This window comes from Pseudophryne corroboree, chromosome 3 (assembly GCF_028390025.1).
Source record: "Pseudophryne corroboree isolate aPseCor3 chromosome 3, aPseCor3.hap2, whole genome shotgun sequence".
Classification (NCBI taxonomy): Eukaryota; Metazoa; Chordata; class Amphibia; order Anura; family Myobatrachidae; genus Pseudophryne; species Pseudophryne corroboree.
Window position 1 is genome coordinate 499,597,316 of NC_086446.1, and position 21,718 is coordinate 499,619,033.

The following is a 21,718-nucleotide window of genomic DNA, read 5'->3' on the forward strand; positions in this document are numbered from 1 at the left end:
AAGGATCCTGCGGATAGAAAGCAGGAAGCTATCCTGAAGTCTGTATATACAAATTCTGGTACTCTACTGAGGCCAGCAATTGCTTCGGCCTGGATGTGTAGTGCGGTAGCAGCTTGGACTGATAATCTCTCGGAGGAGATAGTTACTCTGGACAGGGACACTGTTCTACTGACCCTGGGGCATATCAAAGACGCTGTCCTATATATGCGGGATGCCCAGAGGGACATTTGCCTGCTGGGCTCTAGAATAAACGCAATGTCCATTTCTGCCAGAAGGGTCTTATGGACAGGGGATGCCGACTCGAAAAAACAAAAAATGGAGGTTTTGCCTTATAAGGGTGAGAAATTATTTGGGGACGGTCTCTCGGACCTAGTTTCCACAGCTACAGCTGGGAAGTCAAATTTCTTGCCATATATTCCTTCTCAACCGAAGAAAGCACCGTATTACCAAATGCAGTCCTTTCGTTCACAAAAAAGCAAGAGAGTCAGAGGTGCATCCTTTCTTGCCAGAGGCAGGGGTAGAGGGAAAAAGCTACACCATACAGCTAGTTCCCAGGAACCAAAGTCCTCCCCGGCTTCCACTAAATCCACCGCATGACGCTGGGGCTCCACAGGCGGAGCCAGGTGCGGTAGGGGCGCGTCTCCGAAATTTCAGCCACCAGTGGGTTTTCTCACGGGTGGATCCTTGGGCTATACAAATTGTGTCTCAGGGATACAAGCTGGAATTCGAGGTGACGCCCCCTCACCGTTTCCTAAAATCGGCATTGCCAGTTTCCCCCATGGAAAGGGAGGTAGTATTGGCGGCCATTCACAAACTATATCTCCAGCAAGTGGTGGTAAAGGTTCCCCTCAGTCAACAGGGAAGGGGTTACTATTCCACTATGTTTGTGGTACCGAAACCGGACGGTTCGGTCAGGCCCATTTTGAATTTAAAATCCCTAAACATTTATCTGAAGAAATTCAAGTTCAAAATGGAATCGCTCAGAGCGGTCATTGCAAGCCTGGAAGAGGGGGATTTCATGGTGTCGCTGGACATCAAGGATGCTTACTTGCATGTCCCCATTTATCCGCCTCATCAAGAGTACCTCAGGTTTGTGGTACAGGACTGTCATTACCAATTCCAGACGCTGCCGTTTGGCCTGTCCACGGCACCGATAATATTTACCAAGGTGATGGCGGAGATGATGGTGCTCCTTCGGAAGCAAGGAGTTACAATTATCCCATACTTGGACCATCTCCTCATAAAGGCGAGGTCCAAGGAGCAGTTACTGATCAGCGTAGTACACTCTCAGGAAGTGTTGCGGCAGCACGGCTGGATTCTGAATATTCCAAAGTCGCAGCTGATCCCTACGACGCGTCTACCCTTCCTGGGCATGATTCTGGATACAGACCAGAGGAAGGTATTTCTCCCGGAGGAGAAGGCTCAGGAGCTTGTGACTTTAGTCAGGGGCCTCCTGAAACCAAAACAGGTGTCGGTGCATCACTGCACACGAGTCCTGGGAAAGATGGTGGCGTCATACGAAGCCATTCCCTTCGGCAGGTTCCATGCCAGGATCTTTCAGTGGGATCTGTTGGACAAGTGGTCCGGATCGCATCTTCAGATGCATCGGCTGATCACCCTGTCCCCCAGGGCCAGGGTGTCTCTTCTGTGGTGGCTGCAGAGTGCTCACCTCCACGAGGGCCGCAGGTTCGGCATACAGGACTGGGTCCTGGTGACCACGGATGCAAGCCTCCGCGGATGGGGAGCAGTCACTCAGGGAAGAAACTTCCAAGGGTTGTGGTCAAGTCAGGAGACTTGTCTGCACATAAATATCCTAGAACTAAGGGCCATATACAACGCCCTAAGCCAAGCGGAGCCTCTGCTTCGAGACCAACCAGTGCTGATTCAGTCAGACAACATCACTGCAGTGGCCCATGTCAACCGACAGGGCGGCACAAGAAGCAGGGTGGCGATGGCAGAAGCCACCAGGATTCTTCGGTGGGCGGAGAATCACGTGCAAGCACTGTCAGCAGTGTTCATTCCGGGGGTCGACAACTGGGAAGCAGACTTCCTCAGCAGACACGACCTCCACCCGGGAGAGTGGGGACTTCATCAAGAAGTCTTCACGCTGCTGGCAAATCGATGGGAACTCCCACAGGTGGACATGATGGCGTCACGCCTCAACAAAAAGCTAAACAGGTATTGCGCCAGGTCAAGGGACCCTCAGGCGATAGCTGTGGACGCACTAGTAACACCGTGGGTGTTCCAGTCGGTCTATGTGTTTCCTCCTCTTCCTCTCATACCAAAGGTGCTGAGAATTGTAAGAAAAAGAAGAGTGAGAACGATATTCATCGCTCCGGATTGGCCAAGAAGGACTTGGTACCCGGAATTGCAAGAAATGCTCACAGAGGATCCATGGCCTCTGCCTCTTAGACAGGACCTATTACAACAAGGACCCTGTCTGTTCCAAGACTTACCGCGGCTGCGTTTGACGGCATGGCGGTTGAACGCCGGATCCTAGCGGAAAAGGGCATTCCGGATGAAGTTATTCCTACGCTGATAAAGGCTAGGAAAGACGTGACGGCAAAGCATTATCACCGTATATGGCGAAAATATGTTGCTTGGTATGAGGCCAGGAGGGCCCCTACAGAGGAATTCCAGCTGGGTCGATTCCTGCACTTTCTACAGTCGGGAGTGACTATGGGCCTAAAATTAGGATCCATAAAGGTCCAGATTTCGGCCCTATCTATTTTCTTTCAGAAGGAACTGGCTTCACTGCCTGAGGTTCAGACTTTTGTTAAGGGAGTGCTGCATATTCAGCCCCCTTTTGTGCCACCAGTGGCACCTTGGGATCTCAACGTGGTGTTGGGTTTCCTGAAATCCCACTGGTTTGAGCCACTTAAGACCGTGGAGCTAAAGTATCTCACGTGGAAAGTGGTCATGCTGTTGGCCTTGGCTTCGGCTAGGCGAGTGTCAGAATTGGCGGCTTTGTCATGTAAAAGCCCCTATCTGGTTTTCCATATGGACAGGGCAGAATTGCAGACTCGTCCGCAATTTCTTCCAAAGGTTGTGTCTTCGTTTCATTTAAACCAACCTATTGTGGTGCCTGCGGCTACTCGTGACTTGGAGGATTCCAAGTTGCTGGACGTGGTCAGGGCTTTGAAGATTTATGTTAACAGAACGGCTGACTCGCTGTTTATCCTGTATGCATCCAATAAGCTGGGTGCTCCTGCTTCGAAGCAAACTATTGCGCGCTGGATCTGTAACACGATTCAGCAGGCTCATTCTGCGGCAGGATTGCCGCATCCAAAATCAGTGAAAGCCCACTCCACAAGGAAGGTGGGTTCTTCTTGGGCGGCTGCCCGAGGGGTCTCGGCATTACAGCTTTGCCGAGCTGCTACTTGGTCGGGTTCAAACACGTTTGCAAAATTCTACAAGTTTGATACCCTGGCTGAGGAGGACCTTGTGTTTGCCCATTCGGTGCTGCAGAGTCATCCGCACTCTCCCGCCCGTTTGGGAGCTTTGGTATAATCCCCATGGTCCTTACGGAGTCCCAGCATCCACTAGGACGTTAGAGAAAATAAGATTTTACTCACCGGTAAATCTATTTCTCGTAGTCCGTAGTGGATGCTGGGCGCCCGTCCCAAGTGCGGACTTTCTGCAATACGTGTATATAGTTATTGCTTCATAAAGGGTTATGTTATGTTGGCATCCATTGGTTGATGCTCAGTTGTTGTTCATACTGTTAACTGGGTAAGTTTATCACGAGTTGTACGGTGTGATTGGTGTGGCTGGTATGAGTCTTACCCTGGATTCCAAAATCCTTTCCTAATAATGTCAGCTCTTCCGGGCACAGTTTCCTTAACTGAGGTCTGGAGGAGGGGCATAGAGGGAGGAGCCAGTGCACACCAGTAGTACTAAATCTTTCTTTAGAGTGCCCAGTCTCCTGCGGAGCCCGTCTATTCCCCATGGTCCTTACGGAGTCCCCAGCATCCAGTACGGACTACGAGAAATAGATTTACCGGTGAGTAAAATCTTATTTTCTCTGACGTCCTAAGTGGATGCTGGGACTCCGTAAGGACCATGGGGAATAGCGGCTCCGCAGGAGACTGGGCACAACTAAAAGAAAGCTTTTGGTCTAACTGGTGTGCACTGGCTCCTCCCCCTATGACCCTCCTCCAGACCTCAGTTAGAATCTTGTGCCCGGCTGAGCTGGATGCACACTAGGGGCTCTCCTGAGCTCCTAGAAAAGAAAGTATATTTTAGGTTTTTTATTTTCAGTGAGATCTGCTGGCAACAGACTCACTGCTACGAGGGACTAAGGGGAGAAGAAGCGAACCTACCTGCTTGCAGCTAGCTTGGGCTTCTTAGGCTACTGGACACTATTAGCTCCAGAGGGATCGAACACAGGGCCCGACCTCGATCGTCCGGTCCCGAAGCCGCTCCACCGTCCCCCCTTACAGAGCCAGAAGCATGAAGATGGTCCGGAAAATCGGCGGCAGAAGACTTCAGTCTTCAACAAGGTAGCGCACAGCACTGCAGCTGTGCGCCATTGCTCCTCATGCACACCTCACACTCCGGTCACTGATGGGTGCAGGGCGCTGGGGGGGGGCGCCCTGAGCAGCAATATTTAATACCTTGGCTGGCAAAAAATCACAATATATAGTCCCAGAGGCTATATATGTGAAAAATACCCCTGCCAGAATAAAAAAAAAAGCGGGAGAAAGTCCGCCGAAAAAGGGGCGGGGCTATCTCCCTCAGCACACTGGCGCCATTTTTCCCTCACAGCTCCGCTGGAAGGATCGCTCCCTGGCTCTCCCCTGCAGTTTCAAGCTACAAAAGGGTAAAAAAGAGAGGGGGGGCACTAAATTTAGGCGCAGCAGTATATATATAAGCAGCTATAAGGGAAAATCACTCAGTTATAGTGTTAATCCCTGTGTTATATAGCGCTCTGGTGTGTGCTGGCATACTCTCTCTCTGTCTCCCCAAAGGGCTTTGTGGGGTCCTGTCCTCTGTCAGAGCATTCCCTGTGTGTGTGCGGTGTGTCGGTACGGCTGTGTCGACATGTTTGATGAGGAGGCTTATGTGGAGGCGGAGCAGATGCCTATAAATGTGATGTCACCCCCTGCGGGGCCGACACCTGAGTGGATGGTTATGTGGAAGGAATTACGTGACAGTGTCGACTCCTTACATAAAAGGTTTGACGACATACCAAATATGGGACAGCCGGCTTCTCAGCCTGTGCCTGCCCAGGCGTCTCAAAAGCCATCAGGGGCTCTAAAACGCCCGCTACCTCAGATGGCAGACACAGATGTCGACACGGATACTGACTCCAGTGTCGACGACGATGAGACTAATGTAACTTCCAATAGGGCCACACGTTACATGATTGAGGCTATGAAAAATGTGTTGCACATTTCTGATGTTACCCCAGGTACCACAAAAAAGGGTATTATGTTTGGAGAGAAAAAACTACCAGTAGTTTTTCCTCCATCTGAGGAATTAAATGAAGTGTGTGAAGAAGCGTGGGCTTCCCCCGATAAGAAACTGGTAATTTCTAAAAGGTTACTAATGACGTACCCTTTCCCGCCAGAGGATAGGTCACGTTGGGAAACATCCCCTAGGGTGGATAAAGCGCTCACACGCTTGTCAAAGAAGGTGGCACTACCGTCTCCGGATACGGCCGCCCTAAAGGAGCCTGCTGATAGAAAGCAGGAGGCTATCCTGAAGTCTGTATATACACACACAGGTATTATACTGAGACCAGCTATTGCTTCAGCATGGATGTGCAGTGCTGCAGCTGCGTGGTCAGATTCCCTGTCGGAAAATATTGATACCCTAGACAGGGACACTATATTGCTAACCGTAGAGCATATTAAAGACGCAGTCTTATACATGAGAGATGCACAGAGGGATATTTGCCGGCTGGCATCTAAAATAAGTGCAATGTCCATTTCTGCCAGGAGAGGGTTATGGACTCGGCAGTGGACAGGTGATGCAGATTCTAAAAGGCACATGGAAGTTTTGCCTTATAAGGGTGAGGAATTGTTCGGGGATGGTCTCTCGGACCTCGTTTCCACAGCAACAGCTGGGAAGTCAGCATTTTTACCCCATGTTCCCTCACAGCCAAAGAAAGCACCGTATTATCAGGTACAGTCCTTTCGGCCCCATAAGGGCAAGCGGGTTAAAGGCGCGTCCTTTCTGCCCAGAGGCAGAGGTAGAGGGAAAAAGCTGCAGCATACAGCCAGTTCCCAGGAGCAAAAGTCCTCCCCCGCTTCCTCCAAGTCCACCGCATTACGCTGGGGCTCCACAGGCGGAGCCAGGTACGGTGGGGGCCCGTCTCAAATACTTCAGCAATCAGTGGGCTCGCTCACGGGTGGATCCCTGGATCCTTCAAGTAGTATCTCAGGGGTACAAGCTGGAATTCGAGATGTCTCCCCCCCGCCGTTTCCTCAAATCTGCCTTGCCAACAACTCCCTCAGGCAGGGAGGCAGTGCTAGAGGCAATTCACAAGCTGTATTCCCAGCAGGTGATAGTCAAGGTGCCCCTACTTCAACAAGGACGGGGTTACTATTCCACAATGTTTGTGGTACCGAAACCGGACGGTTCGGTGAGACCCATTTTAAATTTGAAATCCTTGAACACATATATAAAAAAATTCAAGTTCAAGATGGAATCGCTCAGAGCGGTTATTGCAAGCCTGGACGAGGGGGATTACATGGTATCACTGGACATCAAGGATGCTTACCTGCATGTCCCCATTTACCATCCTCACCAGGAGTGCCTCAGATTTGTGGTACAGGATTGTCATTACCAATTCCAGACGTTGCCGTTCGGTCTATCCACGGCTCCGAGGGTATTTACCAAGGTAATGGCCGAAATGATGATACTCCTGCGAAAAAAGGGAGTTTTAATTATCCCGTACTTGGACGATCTCCTGATGAAGGCGAGGTCCAGGGAGCAGTTGTTGGTCGGGGTAGCACTATCTCGGGAGGTGCTACAACAGCACGGCTGGATTCTAAATATTCCAAAGTCACAGCTGGTCCCTACGACACGTCTACTGTTCCTGGGGATGGTTCTGGACACAGAACAGAAAAAAGTGTTTCTCCGGGAGGAGAAGGCCAAGGAGCTGTCATCTCTAGTCAGAGGTCTCCTAAAACCAAAACGGGTGTCGGTGCATCACTGCACGCGAGTCCTGGGAAAAATGGTTGCTTCCTACGAAGCAATTCCATTCGGCAGGTTCCATGCAAGAACCTTTCAGTGGGACCTGTTGGACAAGTGGTCCGGATCGCATCTTCAGATGCATCGGCTGATAACCCTGTCTCCAAGGACCAGGGTGTCTCTGCTGTGGTGGCTGCAAAGTGCTCATCTTCAAGAGGGCCGCAGATTCGGCATACAGGACTGGGTCCTGGTGACCACGGATGCCAGCCTTCGAGGCTGGGGGGCAGTCACACAGGGAAGAAACTATGGTCAAGTCAGGAGACTTCCCTACACATAAATATTCTGGAACTGAGGGCCATTTTCAATGCCCTAAGTCAGGCAAAACCCCTGCTTCAAAACCAGCCGGTACTGATCCAGTCAGACAACATCACGGCAGTCGCCCATGTAAACCGACAGGGCGGCACAAGAAGCAGGACGGCGATGGCAGAAGCCACAAGGATTCTCCGATGGGCGGAAAATCACGTGTTAGCACTGTCAGCAGTGTTCATTCCGGGAGTGGACAACTGGGAAGCAGACTTCCTCAGCAGGCACGACCTCCACCCGGGAGAGTGGGGACTTCATCCAGAAGTCTTCCAACTGATTGTAAACCGTTGGGAAAGGCCACAGGTGGACATGATGGCATCCCGCCTAAACAAAAAGCTAGAAAGATATTGCGCCAGGTCAAGAGACCCTCAGGCGATAGCTGTGGACGCTCTAGTGGCACCGTGGGTGTACCGGTCGGTTTATGTGTTCCCTCCTCTTCCTCTCATACCAAAGGTACTGAGGATAATAAGGAGAAGAGGAGTAAGAACTATACTCATTGTTCCGGATTGGCCAAGAAGATCTTGGTACCCGGAACTTCAAGAAATTATCTCAGAGGACCCATGGCCTCTGCCGCTCAGACGGGACCTGCTGCAGCAGAGGCCCTGTCTGTTCCAAGACTTACCGCGGCTGCGTTTGACGGCATGGCGATTGAACACCGGATCCTGACGGAAAAGGGCATTCCGGAGGAAGTCATTCCTACGCTGATTAAAGCTAGGAAAGAAGTGACCGCGAACCATTATCACCGCATTTGGCGAAAATATGTTGAGTGGTGTGAGGCCAGGAAGGCCCCAACGGAGGAATTTCAGCTGGGCCGTTTCCTGCACTTCCTACAGTCAGGGGTGACTATGGGCCTAAAATTGGGTTCCATTAAGGTCCAGATTTCGGCTCTATCGATTTTCTTCCAGAGAGAACTGGCTTCACTGCCTGAAGTTCAGACTTTTGTTAAGGGAGTGCTGCATATTTAGCCCCCTTTTGTGCCTCCAGTGGCACCTTGGATCTCAACGTGGTGTTGGATTTCCTAAAGTCACATTGGTTTGAGCCACTTAAAACCGTGGAATTGAAATATCTCACGTGGAAAGTGGTCATGTTGTTGGCCTTGGCTTCGGCCAGGCGTGTATCAGAATTGGCGGCTTTGTCATGTAAAAGCCCTTATCTGATTTTTCATATGGATAGGGCAGAATTGAGGACTCGTCCCCAGTTTCTCCCTAAGGTGGTATCAGCCTTTCATTTGAACCAACCTATCGTGGTGCCTGCGGCTACTAAAGACTTGGAGGCTTCCAAGTTGTTGGACGTAGTCAGGGCCCTGAAAATTTATGTTTCCATGACAGCTGGAGTCAGAAAGACTGTCTCACTATTTATCCTGCATGCGCCCAACAAGTTGGGTGCACCTGCTTCAAAGCAGACTATTGCTCGCTGGATCTGTAGTACGATTCAGCTTGCACATTCTGCGGCTGGACTGCCGCATCCTAAATCATTGAAAGCCCATTCCACGAGGAAGGTGGGCTCTTCTTGGGCGGCTGCCCGAGGGGGCTCGGCTTTACAGCTTTGCCGAGCAGCTACTTGGTCGGGGTCAAACACATTTGCTAAATTCTACAAGTTTGACACCCTGGCTGAGGAGGACCTAGAGTTTGCCCATTCGGTGCTGCAGAGTCATCCGCACTCTCCCGCCCGTTTGGGAGCTTTGGTATAATCCCCATGGTCCTTACGGAGTCCCAGCATCCACTTAGGACGTCAGAGAAAATAAGATTTTACTCACCGGTAAATCTATTTCTCGTAGTCCGTAGTGGATGCTGGGCGCCCATCCCACGTGCGGATTGTCTGCAATACTTGTATATAGTTATTGTTTAACTAAAGGGTTATTGTTGAGCCATCTGTTGAGAGGCTCAGTTATTGTTCATACTGTTAACTGGGTATTGTATCACGAGTTATACGGTGTGATTGGTGTGGCTGGTATGAGTCTTACCCGGGATTCAAAATCCTTCCTTATTGTGTCAGCTCTTCCGGGCACAGTATCCTAACTGAGGTCTGGAGGAGGGTCATAGGGGGAGGAGCCAGTGCACACCAGTTAGACCAAAAGCTTTCTTTTAGTTGTGCCCAGTCTCCTGCGGAGCCGCTATTCCCCATGGTCCTTACGGAGTCCCAGTATCCACTACGGACTACGAGAAATAGATTTACCGGTGAGTAAAATCTTATTTTCTCTAACGTCCTAGAGGATGCTGGGGACTCCGTAAGGACCATGGGATAGACGGGCTCCGCAGGAGACATGGGCACTTTAAGAAAGACTTTAGTTCTGGGTGTGCACTGGCTCCTCCCTCTATGCCCCTCCTCCAGACCTCAGTTTGATACTGTGCCCAGTGGAGACTGGGTGCTTTTCAGGAGCTCTCCTGAGCTTTCTGACAGAAAGTATTTTGTTAGGTTTTTTATTTTCAGGGAGCACTGCTGGCAACAGACTCCCTGCATCGAGGGACTAAGGGGAGAGAAGCAGCCCTACTCTCTGAGTTGCAAGGTCCTACTTCTTAGGCTACTGGACACCATTAGCTCCAGAGGGATTGGTACGCAGGATCTCACCCTCGCCGCCCGTCCCAGAGCTGCGCCGCCGTCCCCCTCGCAGAGCCGGAAGATAGAAACCGGGTGAGTATGAGAAGAAAAGAAGACTTCAGAAGCGGCAGAAGACTTCATGTCCTTCACTGAGGTAATGCACAGCACCGCAGCTGTGCGCCATTGCTCCCATACACCTCACATACTCCGGTCACTGTAAGGGTGCAGGGGGGGGGGCTCCCTGGGCAGCAATATAAACCTCTTTTTGGCAAAAATATAACATATATACAGCTGGGCACTGTATATATGTATGAGCCCCCGCCAATTTTACAGTTTAAGCGGGACAGAAGCCCGCCGCCGAGGGGGCGGGGCTTCTCCCTCAGCACTCACCAGCGCCATTTTTTCTCCACAGCACTGCTGAGAGGAAGCTCCCCGGACTATCCCCTGCTTATACCACGGTAGACAAGAGGGTTGAAAAGAGAGGGGGGGCACATAATTCGGCGCAAATTACATACAGCAGCGCTACTGGGTAAACATTAAGTTACTGTGTTGTTCCTGGGTTATATAGCGCTGGGGTGTGTGCTGGCATACTCTCTCTCTGTCTCTCCAAAGGGCCTTGTGGGGAACTGTCTTCAGAAAGAGCATTCCTTGTGTGTGTGGTGTGTCGGTACGCGTGTGTCGACATGTCTGAGGAAGAAGGCTATGTTAGAGAGGAGCGGGAGCAAATGAATGTGGTGACTCCGCCGACACCTGACTGGATGGATATGTGGAATGTTTTAAATGCTAGTGTAAACTCATTGCACAAAAGATTAGACAAGGCTGAAGCTTTGGGACAGTCATGGTCTCAACCCATGCCTGATCCTATGTTGCAGGGACCGTCAGGGTCTCATAAAAGCGCCCACTATCCCAGATTGTTGACACAGATACCGACATGGATTCTGACTCCAGTGTCGATTACGATGATGCAAAGTTACAGCCAAAATTGGCAAAATCCATTCAATATATGATTATGGCAATAAAAGATGTTTTGCACTTCACAGAGGAACCCCCTGTCCCTGACAAGAGGGTACATATGTACAAGGGTAAGAAGCCTGAGGTAACCTTTCCCCCCTCACACGAGCTGAACGAGTTATGTGAAAAAGCTTGGGAATCTCCAGATAAAAGACTGCAGATTTCCAAAAGGATTCTTATGGCGTATCCTTTCCCGTCAACGGATAGGTTACGATGGGAATCCTCCCCTAGGGTGGACAAAGCATTAACACGCTTATCCAAGAAGGTAGCCCTCCCGTCCCAGGATACGGCTACCCTCAAAGATTCTGCTGACCGCAAACAGGAGATTACCCTGAAGTCCATTTATACACATTCAGGTACCTTACTCAGACCGGCAATTGCGTCGGCCTGGGTGTGTAGTGCTGCAGCGGCATGGACGGATACCTTATCTGAGGGGATGGATACCCTAGATAAGCATACTATTTTATTGACCCTTGGGGCATATAAGAGATGCTGTCCTATATATGAGAGATGCTCAAAGAGACATTAGTCTACTGGGTTCTAGAATAAACGCTATGTCGATTTCTGCCAGAAGAGTCCTATGGACACGGCAATGGACAGGTGATGCCGACTCAAAAAGGCATATGGAGGTTTTACCTTACAGGGGTGAGGAATTGTTTGGGGAAAGTCTCTCGGACCTAGTCTCCACAGCTACAGCTGGAAAATCAAATTTTTTACCTTATGTTCCCCCACAGCATAAGAAAGCTCCGCATTATCAAATGCAGTCCTTTCGGTCACAAAGAAACAAGAAAGTGCGAGGTGCGTCCTTTCTTGCCAGAGGTAGGGGCAGAGGAAAAAAGCTGCACAACACAGCTAGTTCCCAGGAACAGAAGTCCTCCCCGGCCTCTACAAAATCTACAGCATGACGCTGGGGCTCCACTGGCGGAGTCCGGCCCAGTGGGGGCACGTCTTCGGAGTTTCAGCCACATCTGGGTTCACTCCCAGGTGGATCCCTGGGCAATAGAAATTGTTTCTCAGGGTTACAAGCTGGAATTCGAAGAAGTGCCTCCTCGCCGATTTTTCAAATCGGCCCTACCAACTTCTCCCCAGGAAAGGGAGATAGTGATATATGCAATACAAAAATTGTATCTTCAACAGGTGGTGGTCAAGGTTCCCCTCCTCCAACAAGGAAAGGGATATTACTCGACCATGTTTGTTGTCCCGAAACCGGACGGTTCGGTCAGACCCATATTAAATTTGAAATCCCTGAACCTATACTTGAAAAGGTTCAAGTTCAAGATGAAATCGCTAAGAGCGGTCATCGCAAGCCTGGAAGGGGGGGATTTTATGGTGTCCCTGGACATAAAGGATACATACCTTCATGTCCCCATTTATCCGCCTCATCAGGCGTACCTCAGATTTGCGGTACAGGACTGTCATTACCAATTTCAGACGTTGCCGTTTGGTCTCTCCACGGCCCGAGAATTTTCACCAAGGTAATGGCGGAAATGATGGTGCTCCTGCGCAAGCAAGGTGTCACAATTATCCCGTACTTGGACGATCTCCTCATAAAAGCGAGATCAAGAGAGCAGTTGCTGAACAGCGTATCACTTTCACTGAAAGTGTTACAGCAACACGGCTGGATTCTCAATATCCCGAAGTCGCAGTTGGTTCCTACGACTCGTCTGTCTTTCTTGGGCATGATTCTGGACACGGACCAGAAGAGGGGTTTGTCTCCCGATAGAAAAGGCCCAGGAACTCATGACTCTTGTCAGGAACCTATTGAAACCAAAACAGGTGTCAGTGCATCACTGCACTCGAGTCCTGGGAAAGATGGTGGCATCATACGAGGCCATTCCCTTCGGCAGGTTCCATGCGAGGACTTTACAATGGGACCTACTGGACAAGTGGTCCGGGTCACATTTACAGATGCATCGGTTGATCACCCTGTCCCCCAGGGCCAGGGTATCACTCCTGTGGTGGCTGCAGAGAGCTCACCTTCTAGAGGGCCGCAGATTCGGCATTCAGGGCTGGATCCTGGTGACCACAGACGAAAGCCTCCGAGGTTGGGGAGCAGTCACACAGGGAAGAGATTTCCAAGGTCTTTGGTCAAGTCAAGAGACTTGTCTTCACTTCAACATCCTGGAACTAAGGGCCATATACAACGCCCTACGTCAAGCGGAGACCTTACTTCGCGACCAACCGGTTCTGATCCAGTCAGACAACGTCACCGCAGTGGCTCATGTAAACCGCCAAGGCGGCACAAGGAGCAGAGTAGCGATGGCAGAAGCCACCAGAATTCTTCGCTGGGCGGAGAATCACGTAAGCGCACTGTCAGCAGTGTTCATTCCGGGAGTGGACAACTGGGATGCAGACTTCCTCAGCAGACACGACTTACATCCGGGAGAGTGGGGACTTCATCAGGAAGTCTTCGCACAGATTACAAGTCGGTGGGAACTGCCACAGATAGACATGATGGCGTCCCGCCTCAACAAAAAGCTACAGAGGTATTGCGCAAGGTCAAGAGATTCTCAGGCAGTAGCTGTAGACGCCCTAGTGACACCGTGGGTGTTCCGGTCGGTCTCTGTATTTCCTCCTCTTCCTCTCATACCCAAGGTGTTGAGGATAATAAGACAAAGAGGAGTGAGAACAATCCTCTTTGTTCCAGATTGGCCACGGAGGACCTGGTATCCGGATCTGCAGGAAATGCTCACAGAAGATCCGTGGCCTCTTCCTCTAAGACAGGACCTGTTGCAGCAGGGGCCATGTCTGTTCCAAGACTTACCGCGGCTGCGTTTGACGGCATGGCGGTTGAACGCCGGATCCTAGCAGAGAAAGGCATTCTGGTTGAGGTCATCCCTACGCTGATAAAGGCTAGGAAGGATGTAACGTCAAAACATTATCACCGTATATGGCGAAAATATGTTTCTTGGTGTGAGGCCAGGAATGCTCTTACGGAAGAATTTCATCTGGGCCATTTCCTTCACTCCCTACAAACTGGAGTGAATTTGGGCCTAAAATTAGGCTCTATTAAGGTCCAGATTTCGGCCTTATCTATTTTCTTTCAAAAAGAATTGGCTTCTCTTCCAGAAGTTCAGACTTTTGTAAAAGGAGTGCTGCATATTCAGCCTCCTTTTGTGCCTCCGGTGGCACCTTGGGACCTTAACGTGGTGTTAAGTTTTCTAAAATCACACTGGTTTGAACCACTTAAAATGGTGGAGTTGAAATATCTCACGTGGAAGGTGGTCATGTTGTTAGCCTTGGCTTCGGCTAGGCGAGTTTCGGAATTGGCGGCTTTATCACATAAAAGCCCATATCTGGTTTTCCATATGGATAGAGCGGAGTTGCGGACCCGTCCTCAATTCCTACCTAAGGTGGTCTCATCCTTTCATGTGAACCAACCTATTGTGGTGCCTGTGGCTACGCGTAACTTGGAGGATTCCGAGTTACTTGATGTGGTCAGGGCTTTGAAAATTTACGTGGCCAGGACGGCTAGAGTCAGGAAAACTGAAGCGCTGTTTGTCCTGTATGCAACCAACAAGATTGGTGGCCCTGCTTCAAAGCAGACTATTACTCGCTGGATTTGTAACACGATTCAGCAAGCGCATTCTACGGCTGGATTGCCGTTACCGAAATCGGTCAAGGCCCATTCCACCAGGAAAGTGGGCCCTTCTTGGGCGGCTGCCCGAGGGGTCTCGGCACTACAGCTGTGTCGAGCTGCTACTTGGTTGGGTTCAAACACCTTTGCAAAGTTCTATAAGTTTGATACCCTGGCTGAGGAGGACCTCATGTTTGCTCAATCAGTGCTGCAGAGTCATCCGCACTCTCCTGCTCGTTTGGGAGCTTTGGTATAATCCCCATGGTCCTTACGGAGTCCCCAGCATCCTCTAGGACGTTAGAGAAAATAAGATTTTAAACCTACCGGTAAATCTTTTTCTCGTAGTCCGTAGAGGATGCTGGGCGCCCGTCCCAAGTGCGGACTACTTCTGCAATACTTGTATATAGTTATTGCTTCAATAAGGGTTATGTTATAGTTGCATCGGTCATGAACTGATGATATGTTGTTTTCATACTGTTAACTGGGTAGTTTATCACAAGTTATACGGTGTGATTGGTGTGGCTGGTATGGATCTTGCCCTGGATTAACAAAATCCTTTCCTGGTACTGTCCGTCTCCTCTGGGCACAGTTTCTCTAACTGAGGTCTGGAGGAGGGGCATAGAGGGAGGAGCCAGTGCACACCCAGAACTAAAGCCTTTCTTAAAGTGCCCATGTCTCCTGCGGAGCCCGTCTATCCCATGGTCCTTACGGAGTCCCCAGCATCCTCTACGGACTACGAGAAAAAGATTTACCGGTAGGTTTAAAATCTTATTTTTTTTATTCCTCTCTAAGGGTTTAATTACTAATGCTAGCCCATACATCAGACCAACTTTTCTCCAACACTCCAAACTTCCAACCATCCAACTTGTCTGTTCAACTAAAACAGTGCCCCACACATCTAACCAACTTTTTACCAGTGCTCCACACATCTAACCAACTTTTCATCAGACCAACCAACTTTCCAACTTCTGTCCAACTTGTGATGTCACCGAAGTAGGCGGACAGTGCCTGCCTACAGTTCTTCAGTTTTATTTTGTTTTTTTCATTTCAAAACATGCAGAAGTGTCTTTATTTCAGTGAAACTGGGCTTTTTTTTCACCACCATACATTTATTAAATTTACTTATTTTTATAGTGAACTATGGATACCAGCATGGTTGGGCTGCCAAGGCAAAAAAATACATATATATATATATATATATATATATATATATATATACCAGATGTAGATATTCGGCACTCCCAATGTAGTAAAATGTACAGCTTGCCTGGTGCCCTCCTGAGCTTCAAAAAGCAACTTCCAACCATCCAACTTGTCTGTTCAACTAAAACAGTGCCCCACACATCTAACCAACTTTTTACCAGTGCTCCACACATCTAACCAACTTTTCATCAGACCAACCAACTTTCCAACTTCTGTCCAACTTGTGATGTCACCGAAGTAGGCGGACAGTGCCTGCCTACAGTTCTTCAGTTTTATTTTGTTTTTTTCATTTCAAAACATGCAGAAGTGTCTTTATTTCAGTGAAACTGGGCTTTTTTTTCACCACCATACATTTATTAAATTTACTTATTTTTATAGTGAACTATGGATACCAGCATGGTTGGGCTGCCAAGGCAAAAAAATACATATATATATATATATATATATACCAGATGTAGATATTCGGCACTCCCAATGTAGTAAAATGTACAGCTTGCCTGGTGCCCTCCTGAGCTTCAAAAAGCAAACATATCACTAACGATAGGCGGCACTCTAGGACTTTTCAAAAATCAAGAACATACGTGACCCTGTTCTGACAGCTTAACGTTTCGGTTTAATGTAACCGTCGTTAAGCTGTCAGAACAGGGTCACGTCTGTTCTTGATTTTTGTAAAGTCCTAGAGTGCCGCCTATCGTTTGTGATATATATATCTCTATATACACATACATACATATATCCCAATAATTATAGTGGCTTATATGGACTTCAGCGGTTAAACAGCTCTGCTAAATATTAGATAATAATTTATATTCCTTCAGCTGCTTATCTGGACTGCATTTGAATGAGGAAAAAGGATACATGCACAGACTGAGTTGCAACATATGTAGCAGAATCAGCTACTATATATTTTATTGCTACTTTTCATATTGTTACATGTATCTACAATTGGTCTTATTTGCTCTCCCGTAATGAGTACTTTTAGGGCGGTATTCAAATGATATATCACGCCTAATCTCCTTTCTAAAGTGATCCCCGTTATTGAGCATATCGCACCCATAGTAATCAGGTTTAGCTGCGTAATGGATTGGGTGCCCTCGCTACTGAAATTATTATACCACGCCCATCAGCAGCAACAGAACGGGTGTGGAAGGGGGTGAAAAGAATTGAATGCTGCCCTTAATGTCTTATTGTGCGTAAAATAAATGTGTATTAATTTGGAACCACCAGCATTTCTGAATATAATTATTGGCTCTCTAGCACGGCCCTTTAGATTTGTTTTAGCTTTCCCTATTAATTGAAACCTGTGCAGAAAAGTCTCTGGGGTCCGTCGCAACTGAACCAATTTATTGATTAATTTCACATCCACTTAATCCACATATCTGAAACATCCATTCACGCTACTAGGTATCTGTATTTTGGTTAAATATATTTTCATGCCCCCTCTACACGCACACAATTACAGCCTTACAAATGTGTGTGACAATATGTGTGTGTGTCACAGTGTGTATATATATATATATATATATATATATATGTGTGTGTGTGTGACAGTATGTGTGTGTGTCACAGTGTATATACTTGTGTGTCACAGTGTGTGTGTGTGTGTGTGTGTGTGTGTGTCAGTGTATGTGGGTGTGACAGTATGTGTGTATACCAGTGTATATGAGTGTGTCACAGTGTACATACATGTGTATCAAAGTGTATATGTGTGTATCACAGATTACATATGTGTGTATCAGTGTATATGTGTGACAGTATATGTGTGTGTCAGTGTATATAGGTGTGTCTCAGTGTGTGTGTGTGTGTGTGTGTGTGTGTGTGTGTCAGTGTGTATATATGTATATGTCAGTATGTGTGTGTATATCACAGTGTATGAGTGTGTCACAGTGTCTATACAGTACATGTCTATCACAGTGTATATATGTGTGTCTATCACAGTGTATATATGTGTGTCTATCACACTGTAAATATGTGTATCAGTGTACATATGTGTCAGTGTGTATATATATGTGTGTATATCAGTGTACATATGTGTGTCAGTGTGTGTATATATATATGTGTGTCAGTGTATATATGTGTGTCAGTGTGTATGCGTGTCAGTGTGTAAACATGTTTGTGTCACAGTGTGTGTGCATCACAGTGTGCATGTGTGTGTGTGTGTGTGTGTGCGTGAGTCAGTGTGTATTTTTACGTGCGTGTCACAGTGTGTGTGCGTGTCACAGTGTGTGCGCGTGCGTGTCACAGTATGTGTGTGCATGTGCCTGTCAGTATGTGCGTGCGTCTCAGTGTGTGTGTGCTTGTCACCGTGTGCGTGCATGTCACAGTGTTTGTGCGTGTCACAGTGTGTTTGCGTGCGTGTCACAGTGTGTGTGCGTGCGTGTCACAGTATGTGTGTGCACGTGCGTGTCAGTGTGTGCGTGTCAGTGTGCGTGTGCTTGTCACAGTGTGCGTGCATGTCACAATGTGTGTGTGCGTGCGTGTCACAGTGTGTGTGCGTGTCACAATGTGTTTACGTGCGTCAGTGTGTTTGCGTGCGTCAGTGTGTGTGTGCGTGTCACAGTATGTGTGTGCACGTGCGTGTCAGTGTGTGCGTGTCACAGTGTGTGTGCTTGTCACAGTGTGCGTGCATGTCAGTGTGTGTGTGTGTGTGCGTGCGTGTCACAGTGTGTGCGTGCATGTCACAGTGTGTGTGTGCGTGCATGCCAGTGTGCGTGCATGTCACAGTGTGTGTCTATCACCGTGTGTGTATATATGTATCTATCACAGTGTATATATGTGTGTCTATCACAGTGTATGTTTGTATCACAGTGTACATGTGGGTCATATATATGTGTGTGTGTCAGTATATGTGTGTATATCACAGTGTATATGTATGTGACAGTATATATGTGTGTGTCACAGTGTATGTGTGTGTGTCAGTGTATATATGTGTGTGTATCAGTGTGTGTGTGTGTGTGTATATCACAGGAGGATGGAGGCTGTGCCCTCTCTGCGGCCGGTGGAGGATGGAGGCAGGTGGCAGAGAGGAAGGGGTGACTGGTTCCTGATGGAGTCTGGCTGCGCTGAGGTGCCCTGTGCCTATAGCTGGAGCCGGTCCCTGCAACTGAAGGCAGCGGCGGGATGGACGAGGTGGCGGTGAGGAGATCTAGGCGCAGGACAGAGGCTGGTGACCGGAGGGGGATAAATGAACTGTGCGGGAGGCTGGCGGCCGGTGCGTGGAGGGAGGCTGGTGGCTGTGCAGGAAAGATGCTGGGCGGTGAGGTGGCCGGAGGGGGATAGAGCCTGGCGGCACTGAAGGCAGCGGCGGGATGGTTGAGACGGCGGTGACGTGGTCCCGTCGTGGGACAGAAGCTGGTGGCCTAAGGGGGATTCAGGCTGGCAGCCGGTGTGGAGAGAGATGGACGGTGCGGTGGGGCTGGCGGCTGTGCAGTGGCCGGTCCCTGCGGCCCGTGCAGGAAAGATGCGGGCGGTGAGGACGAAGTAGCCGGAGGGGGATGAAGCAGAGAGGGTCACCTGCAGTCCGAAAGACAAAAGTAGGCGGACACTAGCAGGCAGTGTCCGCCTACTTATCGTTCAGTTGGGGGGAAAGTTTCCCCTACACCTGAACGATTAGTTGGGAAAATCAAACAGGTTTGATTTTCCCAACTAGTTGGACCAACCGTTTCTGGCCGTTTATCAGCGTGTGGGAGAAAACGTCTGATAATCGTTTGCTCCCACACACTGCCAGATTATCTTTCCAACCAGCCAACTAGTTGGCTGGTTGGAAAGATATCGTCCTGATGTATGGCCAGCATAAGGTTTAATTTTCATCAATTACAAATCAATGAAAAACAATCTCAATCAATGTTGGGTCTCCAGGGCTAAATCACGTTTACTAACATGATTTTTTATATTAATTTTTAGATGTTAGTGTGTGTTTCATCCCCGGTAACCCAACATCGATTTAGATCGTTTTTCATCCATTTGAAAAACGATATTTCGTAAGTAACCCCCTAAGATTTAGTTTACAGATATGTCCTCATACACATGTGGCGTTAGTCATGGAAAACACCCCCTCTCTGCACCCCAGGTTCTGGGCTCAAATAGTGCAAACAGTTTGAACTGTATACGAAGTGCCACAATGCAGCGCTTTATCTCACGCCAAGTTCCGTTCTGAGTCTTCTGCAACTTTGCATGTGTTTAAAAGTATTTCATATGTGATTAACTTCACAGCCCAGTGTCTCGAGTACAATCCATAATATGTAACAAAAGAGATGGTACGCTACACCTGTCGTATCATACTTCACTACTGTCCCGAAATTAGTGGAATAGTCAGGATTTCATGGTCTTCGAGTGTAGACATGTTTGGATCGTGGGGAGGGGGGGTTGAATTATGTGAAGATGAGTTACAGTATGCGGTTGTAATTTTAGACTTACTTTGGCTTTCATTTTGGGAGGTATGTTTTTTTATGGACTTAAAAAAAAAAAAAACCAAAATAGTAAATCAATCTTTTCATTTCAGCTTATACTGAGCATACACTGAGATAAAAGGTCTGTCAGACTGACATATATTTTATATGACAAGCTGAAACCATCAGAAATCGTGGCCATACACTATGAGATAATTCACAGTCAATGTCTGTGTGCCTCTCCTGGGGAGGAGACATTTCCCCGTTCCTCCTTTGTGATTTTAAAGGGAAATGTTGGGGGTGGGCGTTGCTGTGTGACTGTACAGCAGGAAGCCGGCTGCTCCGCCATATCCTGCAAATCCTCACATACAGGCTGCTGGGAGACATGGACACACGGTTGGAGTGTGCCCTGTATTTGCTGGATATGGGCTCAGAGGCTGAGGGACTCTCCAAGCACCTCCCTCCCGTACTGCCTGACAAGACTGAAGATCTGCAATGGTAGAGTGGGGGGCACATTATAGGGGCTACAGGTTATCGAGGCGTGGGGGATTCAGTGCACAAGGGGCGGGTGTCTGTTATACCCACCCCCACACATAACACACCACTGTTTGTTTCAGCACAATCCCCTCTATCACTACTTTAAATATGTGTGTGTCCTTACCCCACTAACCCTCTACCTACTACTTTGTCCTTACCCCAAATCCTGTACTCTGTACTGTACCCTTACCCCCTAACCCTGAACCCACTGCTGTATGCTTACCTCCCTAACCACCATACTATGACCTTATCCCTCTAACCCTGCACCCAATAGTGTGTCCTTATCCCCCAACAATATAGCCAACACTCCACTCTTATCCCCTTACCCTGCCACCAATACTGTACCCTCACCCCCTAACCCTGCACCCAAAACTATGTGTTTGTCACCTAATCCTGCACACACTACTGTATCCTTGCTCCCTAGTCCTGCACACACTGCTGTATCCTTGCCTCCTAGTCCTGCACACACTGATGTACCCTTGCCCCCTAACCCTGCACACACTGCTTTTCCCTTACTCCCTAACCTTGCACACACTGCTTTACCCTTACCCCCTAACCTTGCACACACTGCTTTACCCTTACCCCCTAGTCCTGCACACACTGCTGTACCCTTACCCCCTAGTCCTGCACACACTGCTGTACCCTTACCCCCTAGTCCTGCACACACTGCTGTACCCTTACCCCCTAGTCCTGCACACACTGCTGTGCCCTTACCCCCTAGTCCTGCACACACTGCTGTACCCTTACCCCCTCACCCTGCACATACTGCTGTATGCTTACCCCCTAGCTTTGCACACACTGCTGTACCCTTACCCCCTCACCCTGCACATACTGCTGTACCCTTACCCCCTCACCCTGCACATACTGCTGTACCCTTACCCCCTCACCCTGCACACACTGCTGTGCCCTTACCCCCTCACCCTGCACATACTGCTGTACCCTTACCCCCTCACCCTGCACA

General features: G+C 48.8%; 1 protein-coding gene across 2 annotated transcripts in view; it reads left to right on the forward strand.

The window, feature by feature from the left end:
- LOC135056156 (ketosamine-3-kinase-like) overlaps positions 1 to 21,718 on the forward strand; it is a 64,571-nt gene that overhangs the window by 31,297 nt on the left and 11,556 nt on the right. The window lies entirely within an intron of this gene.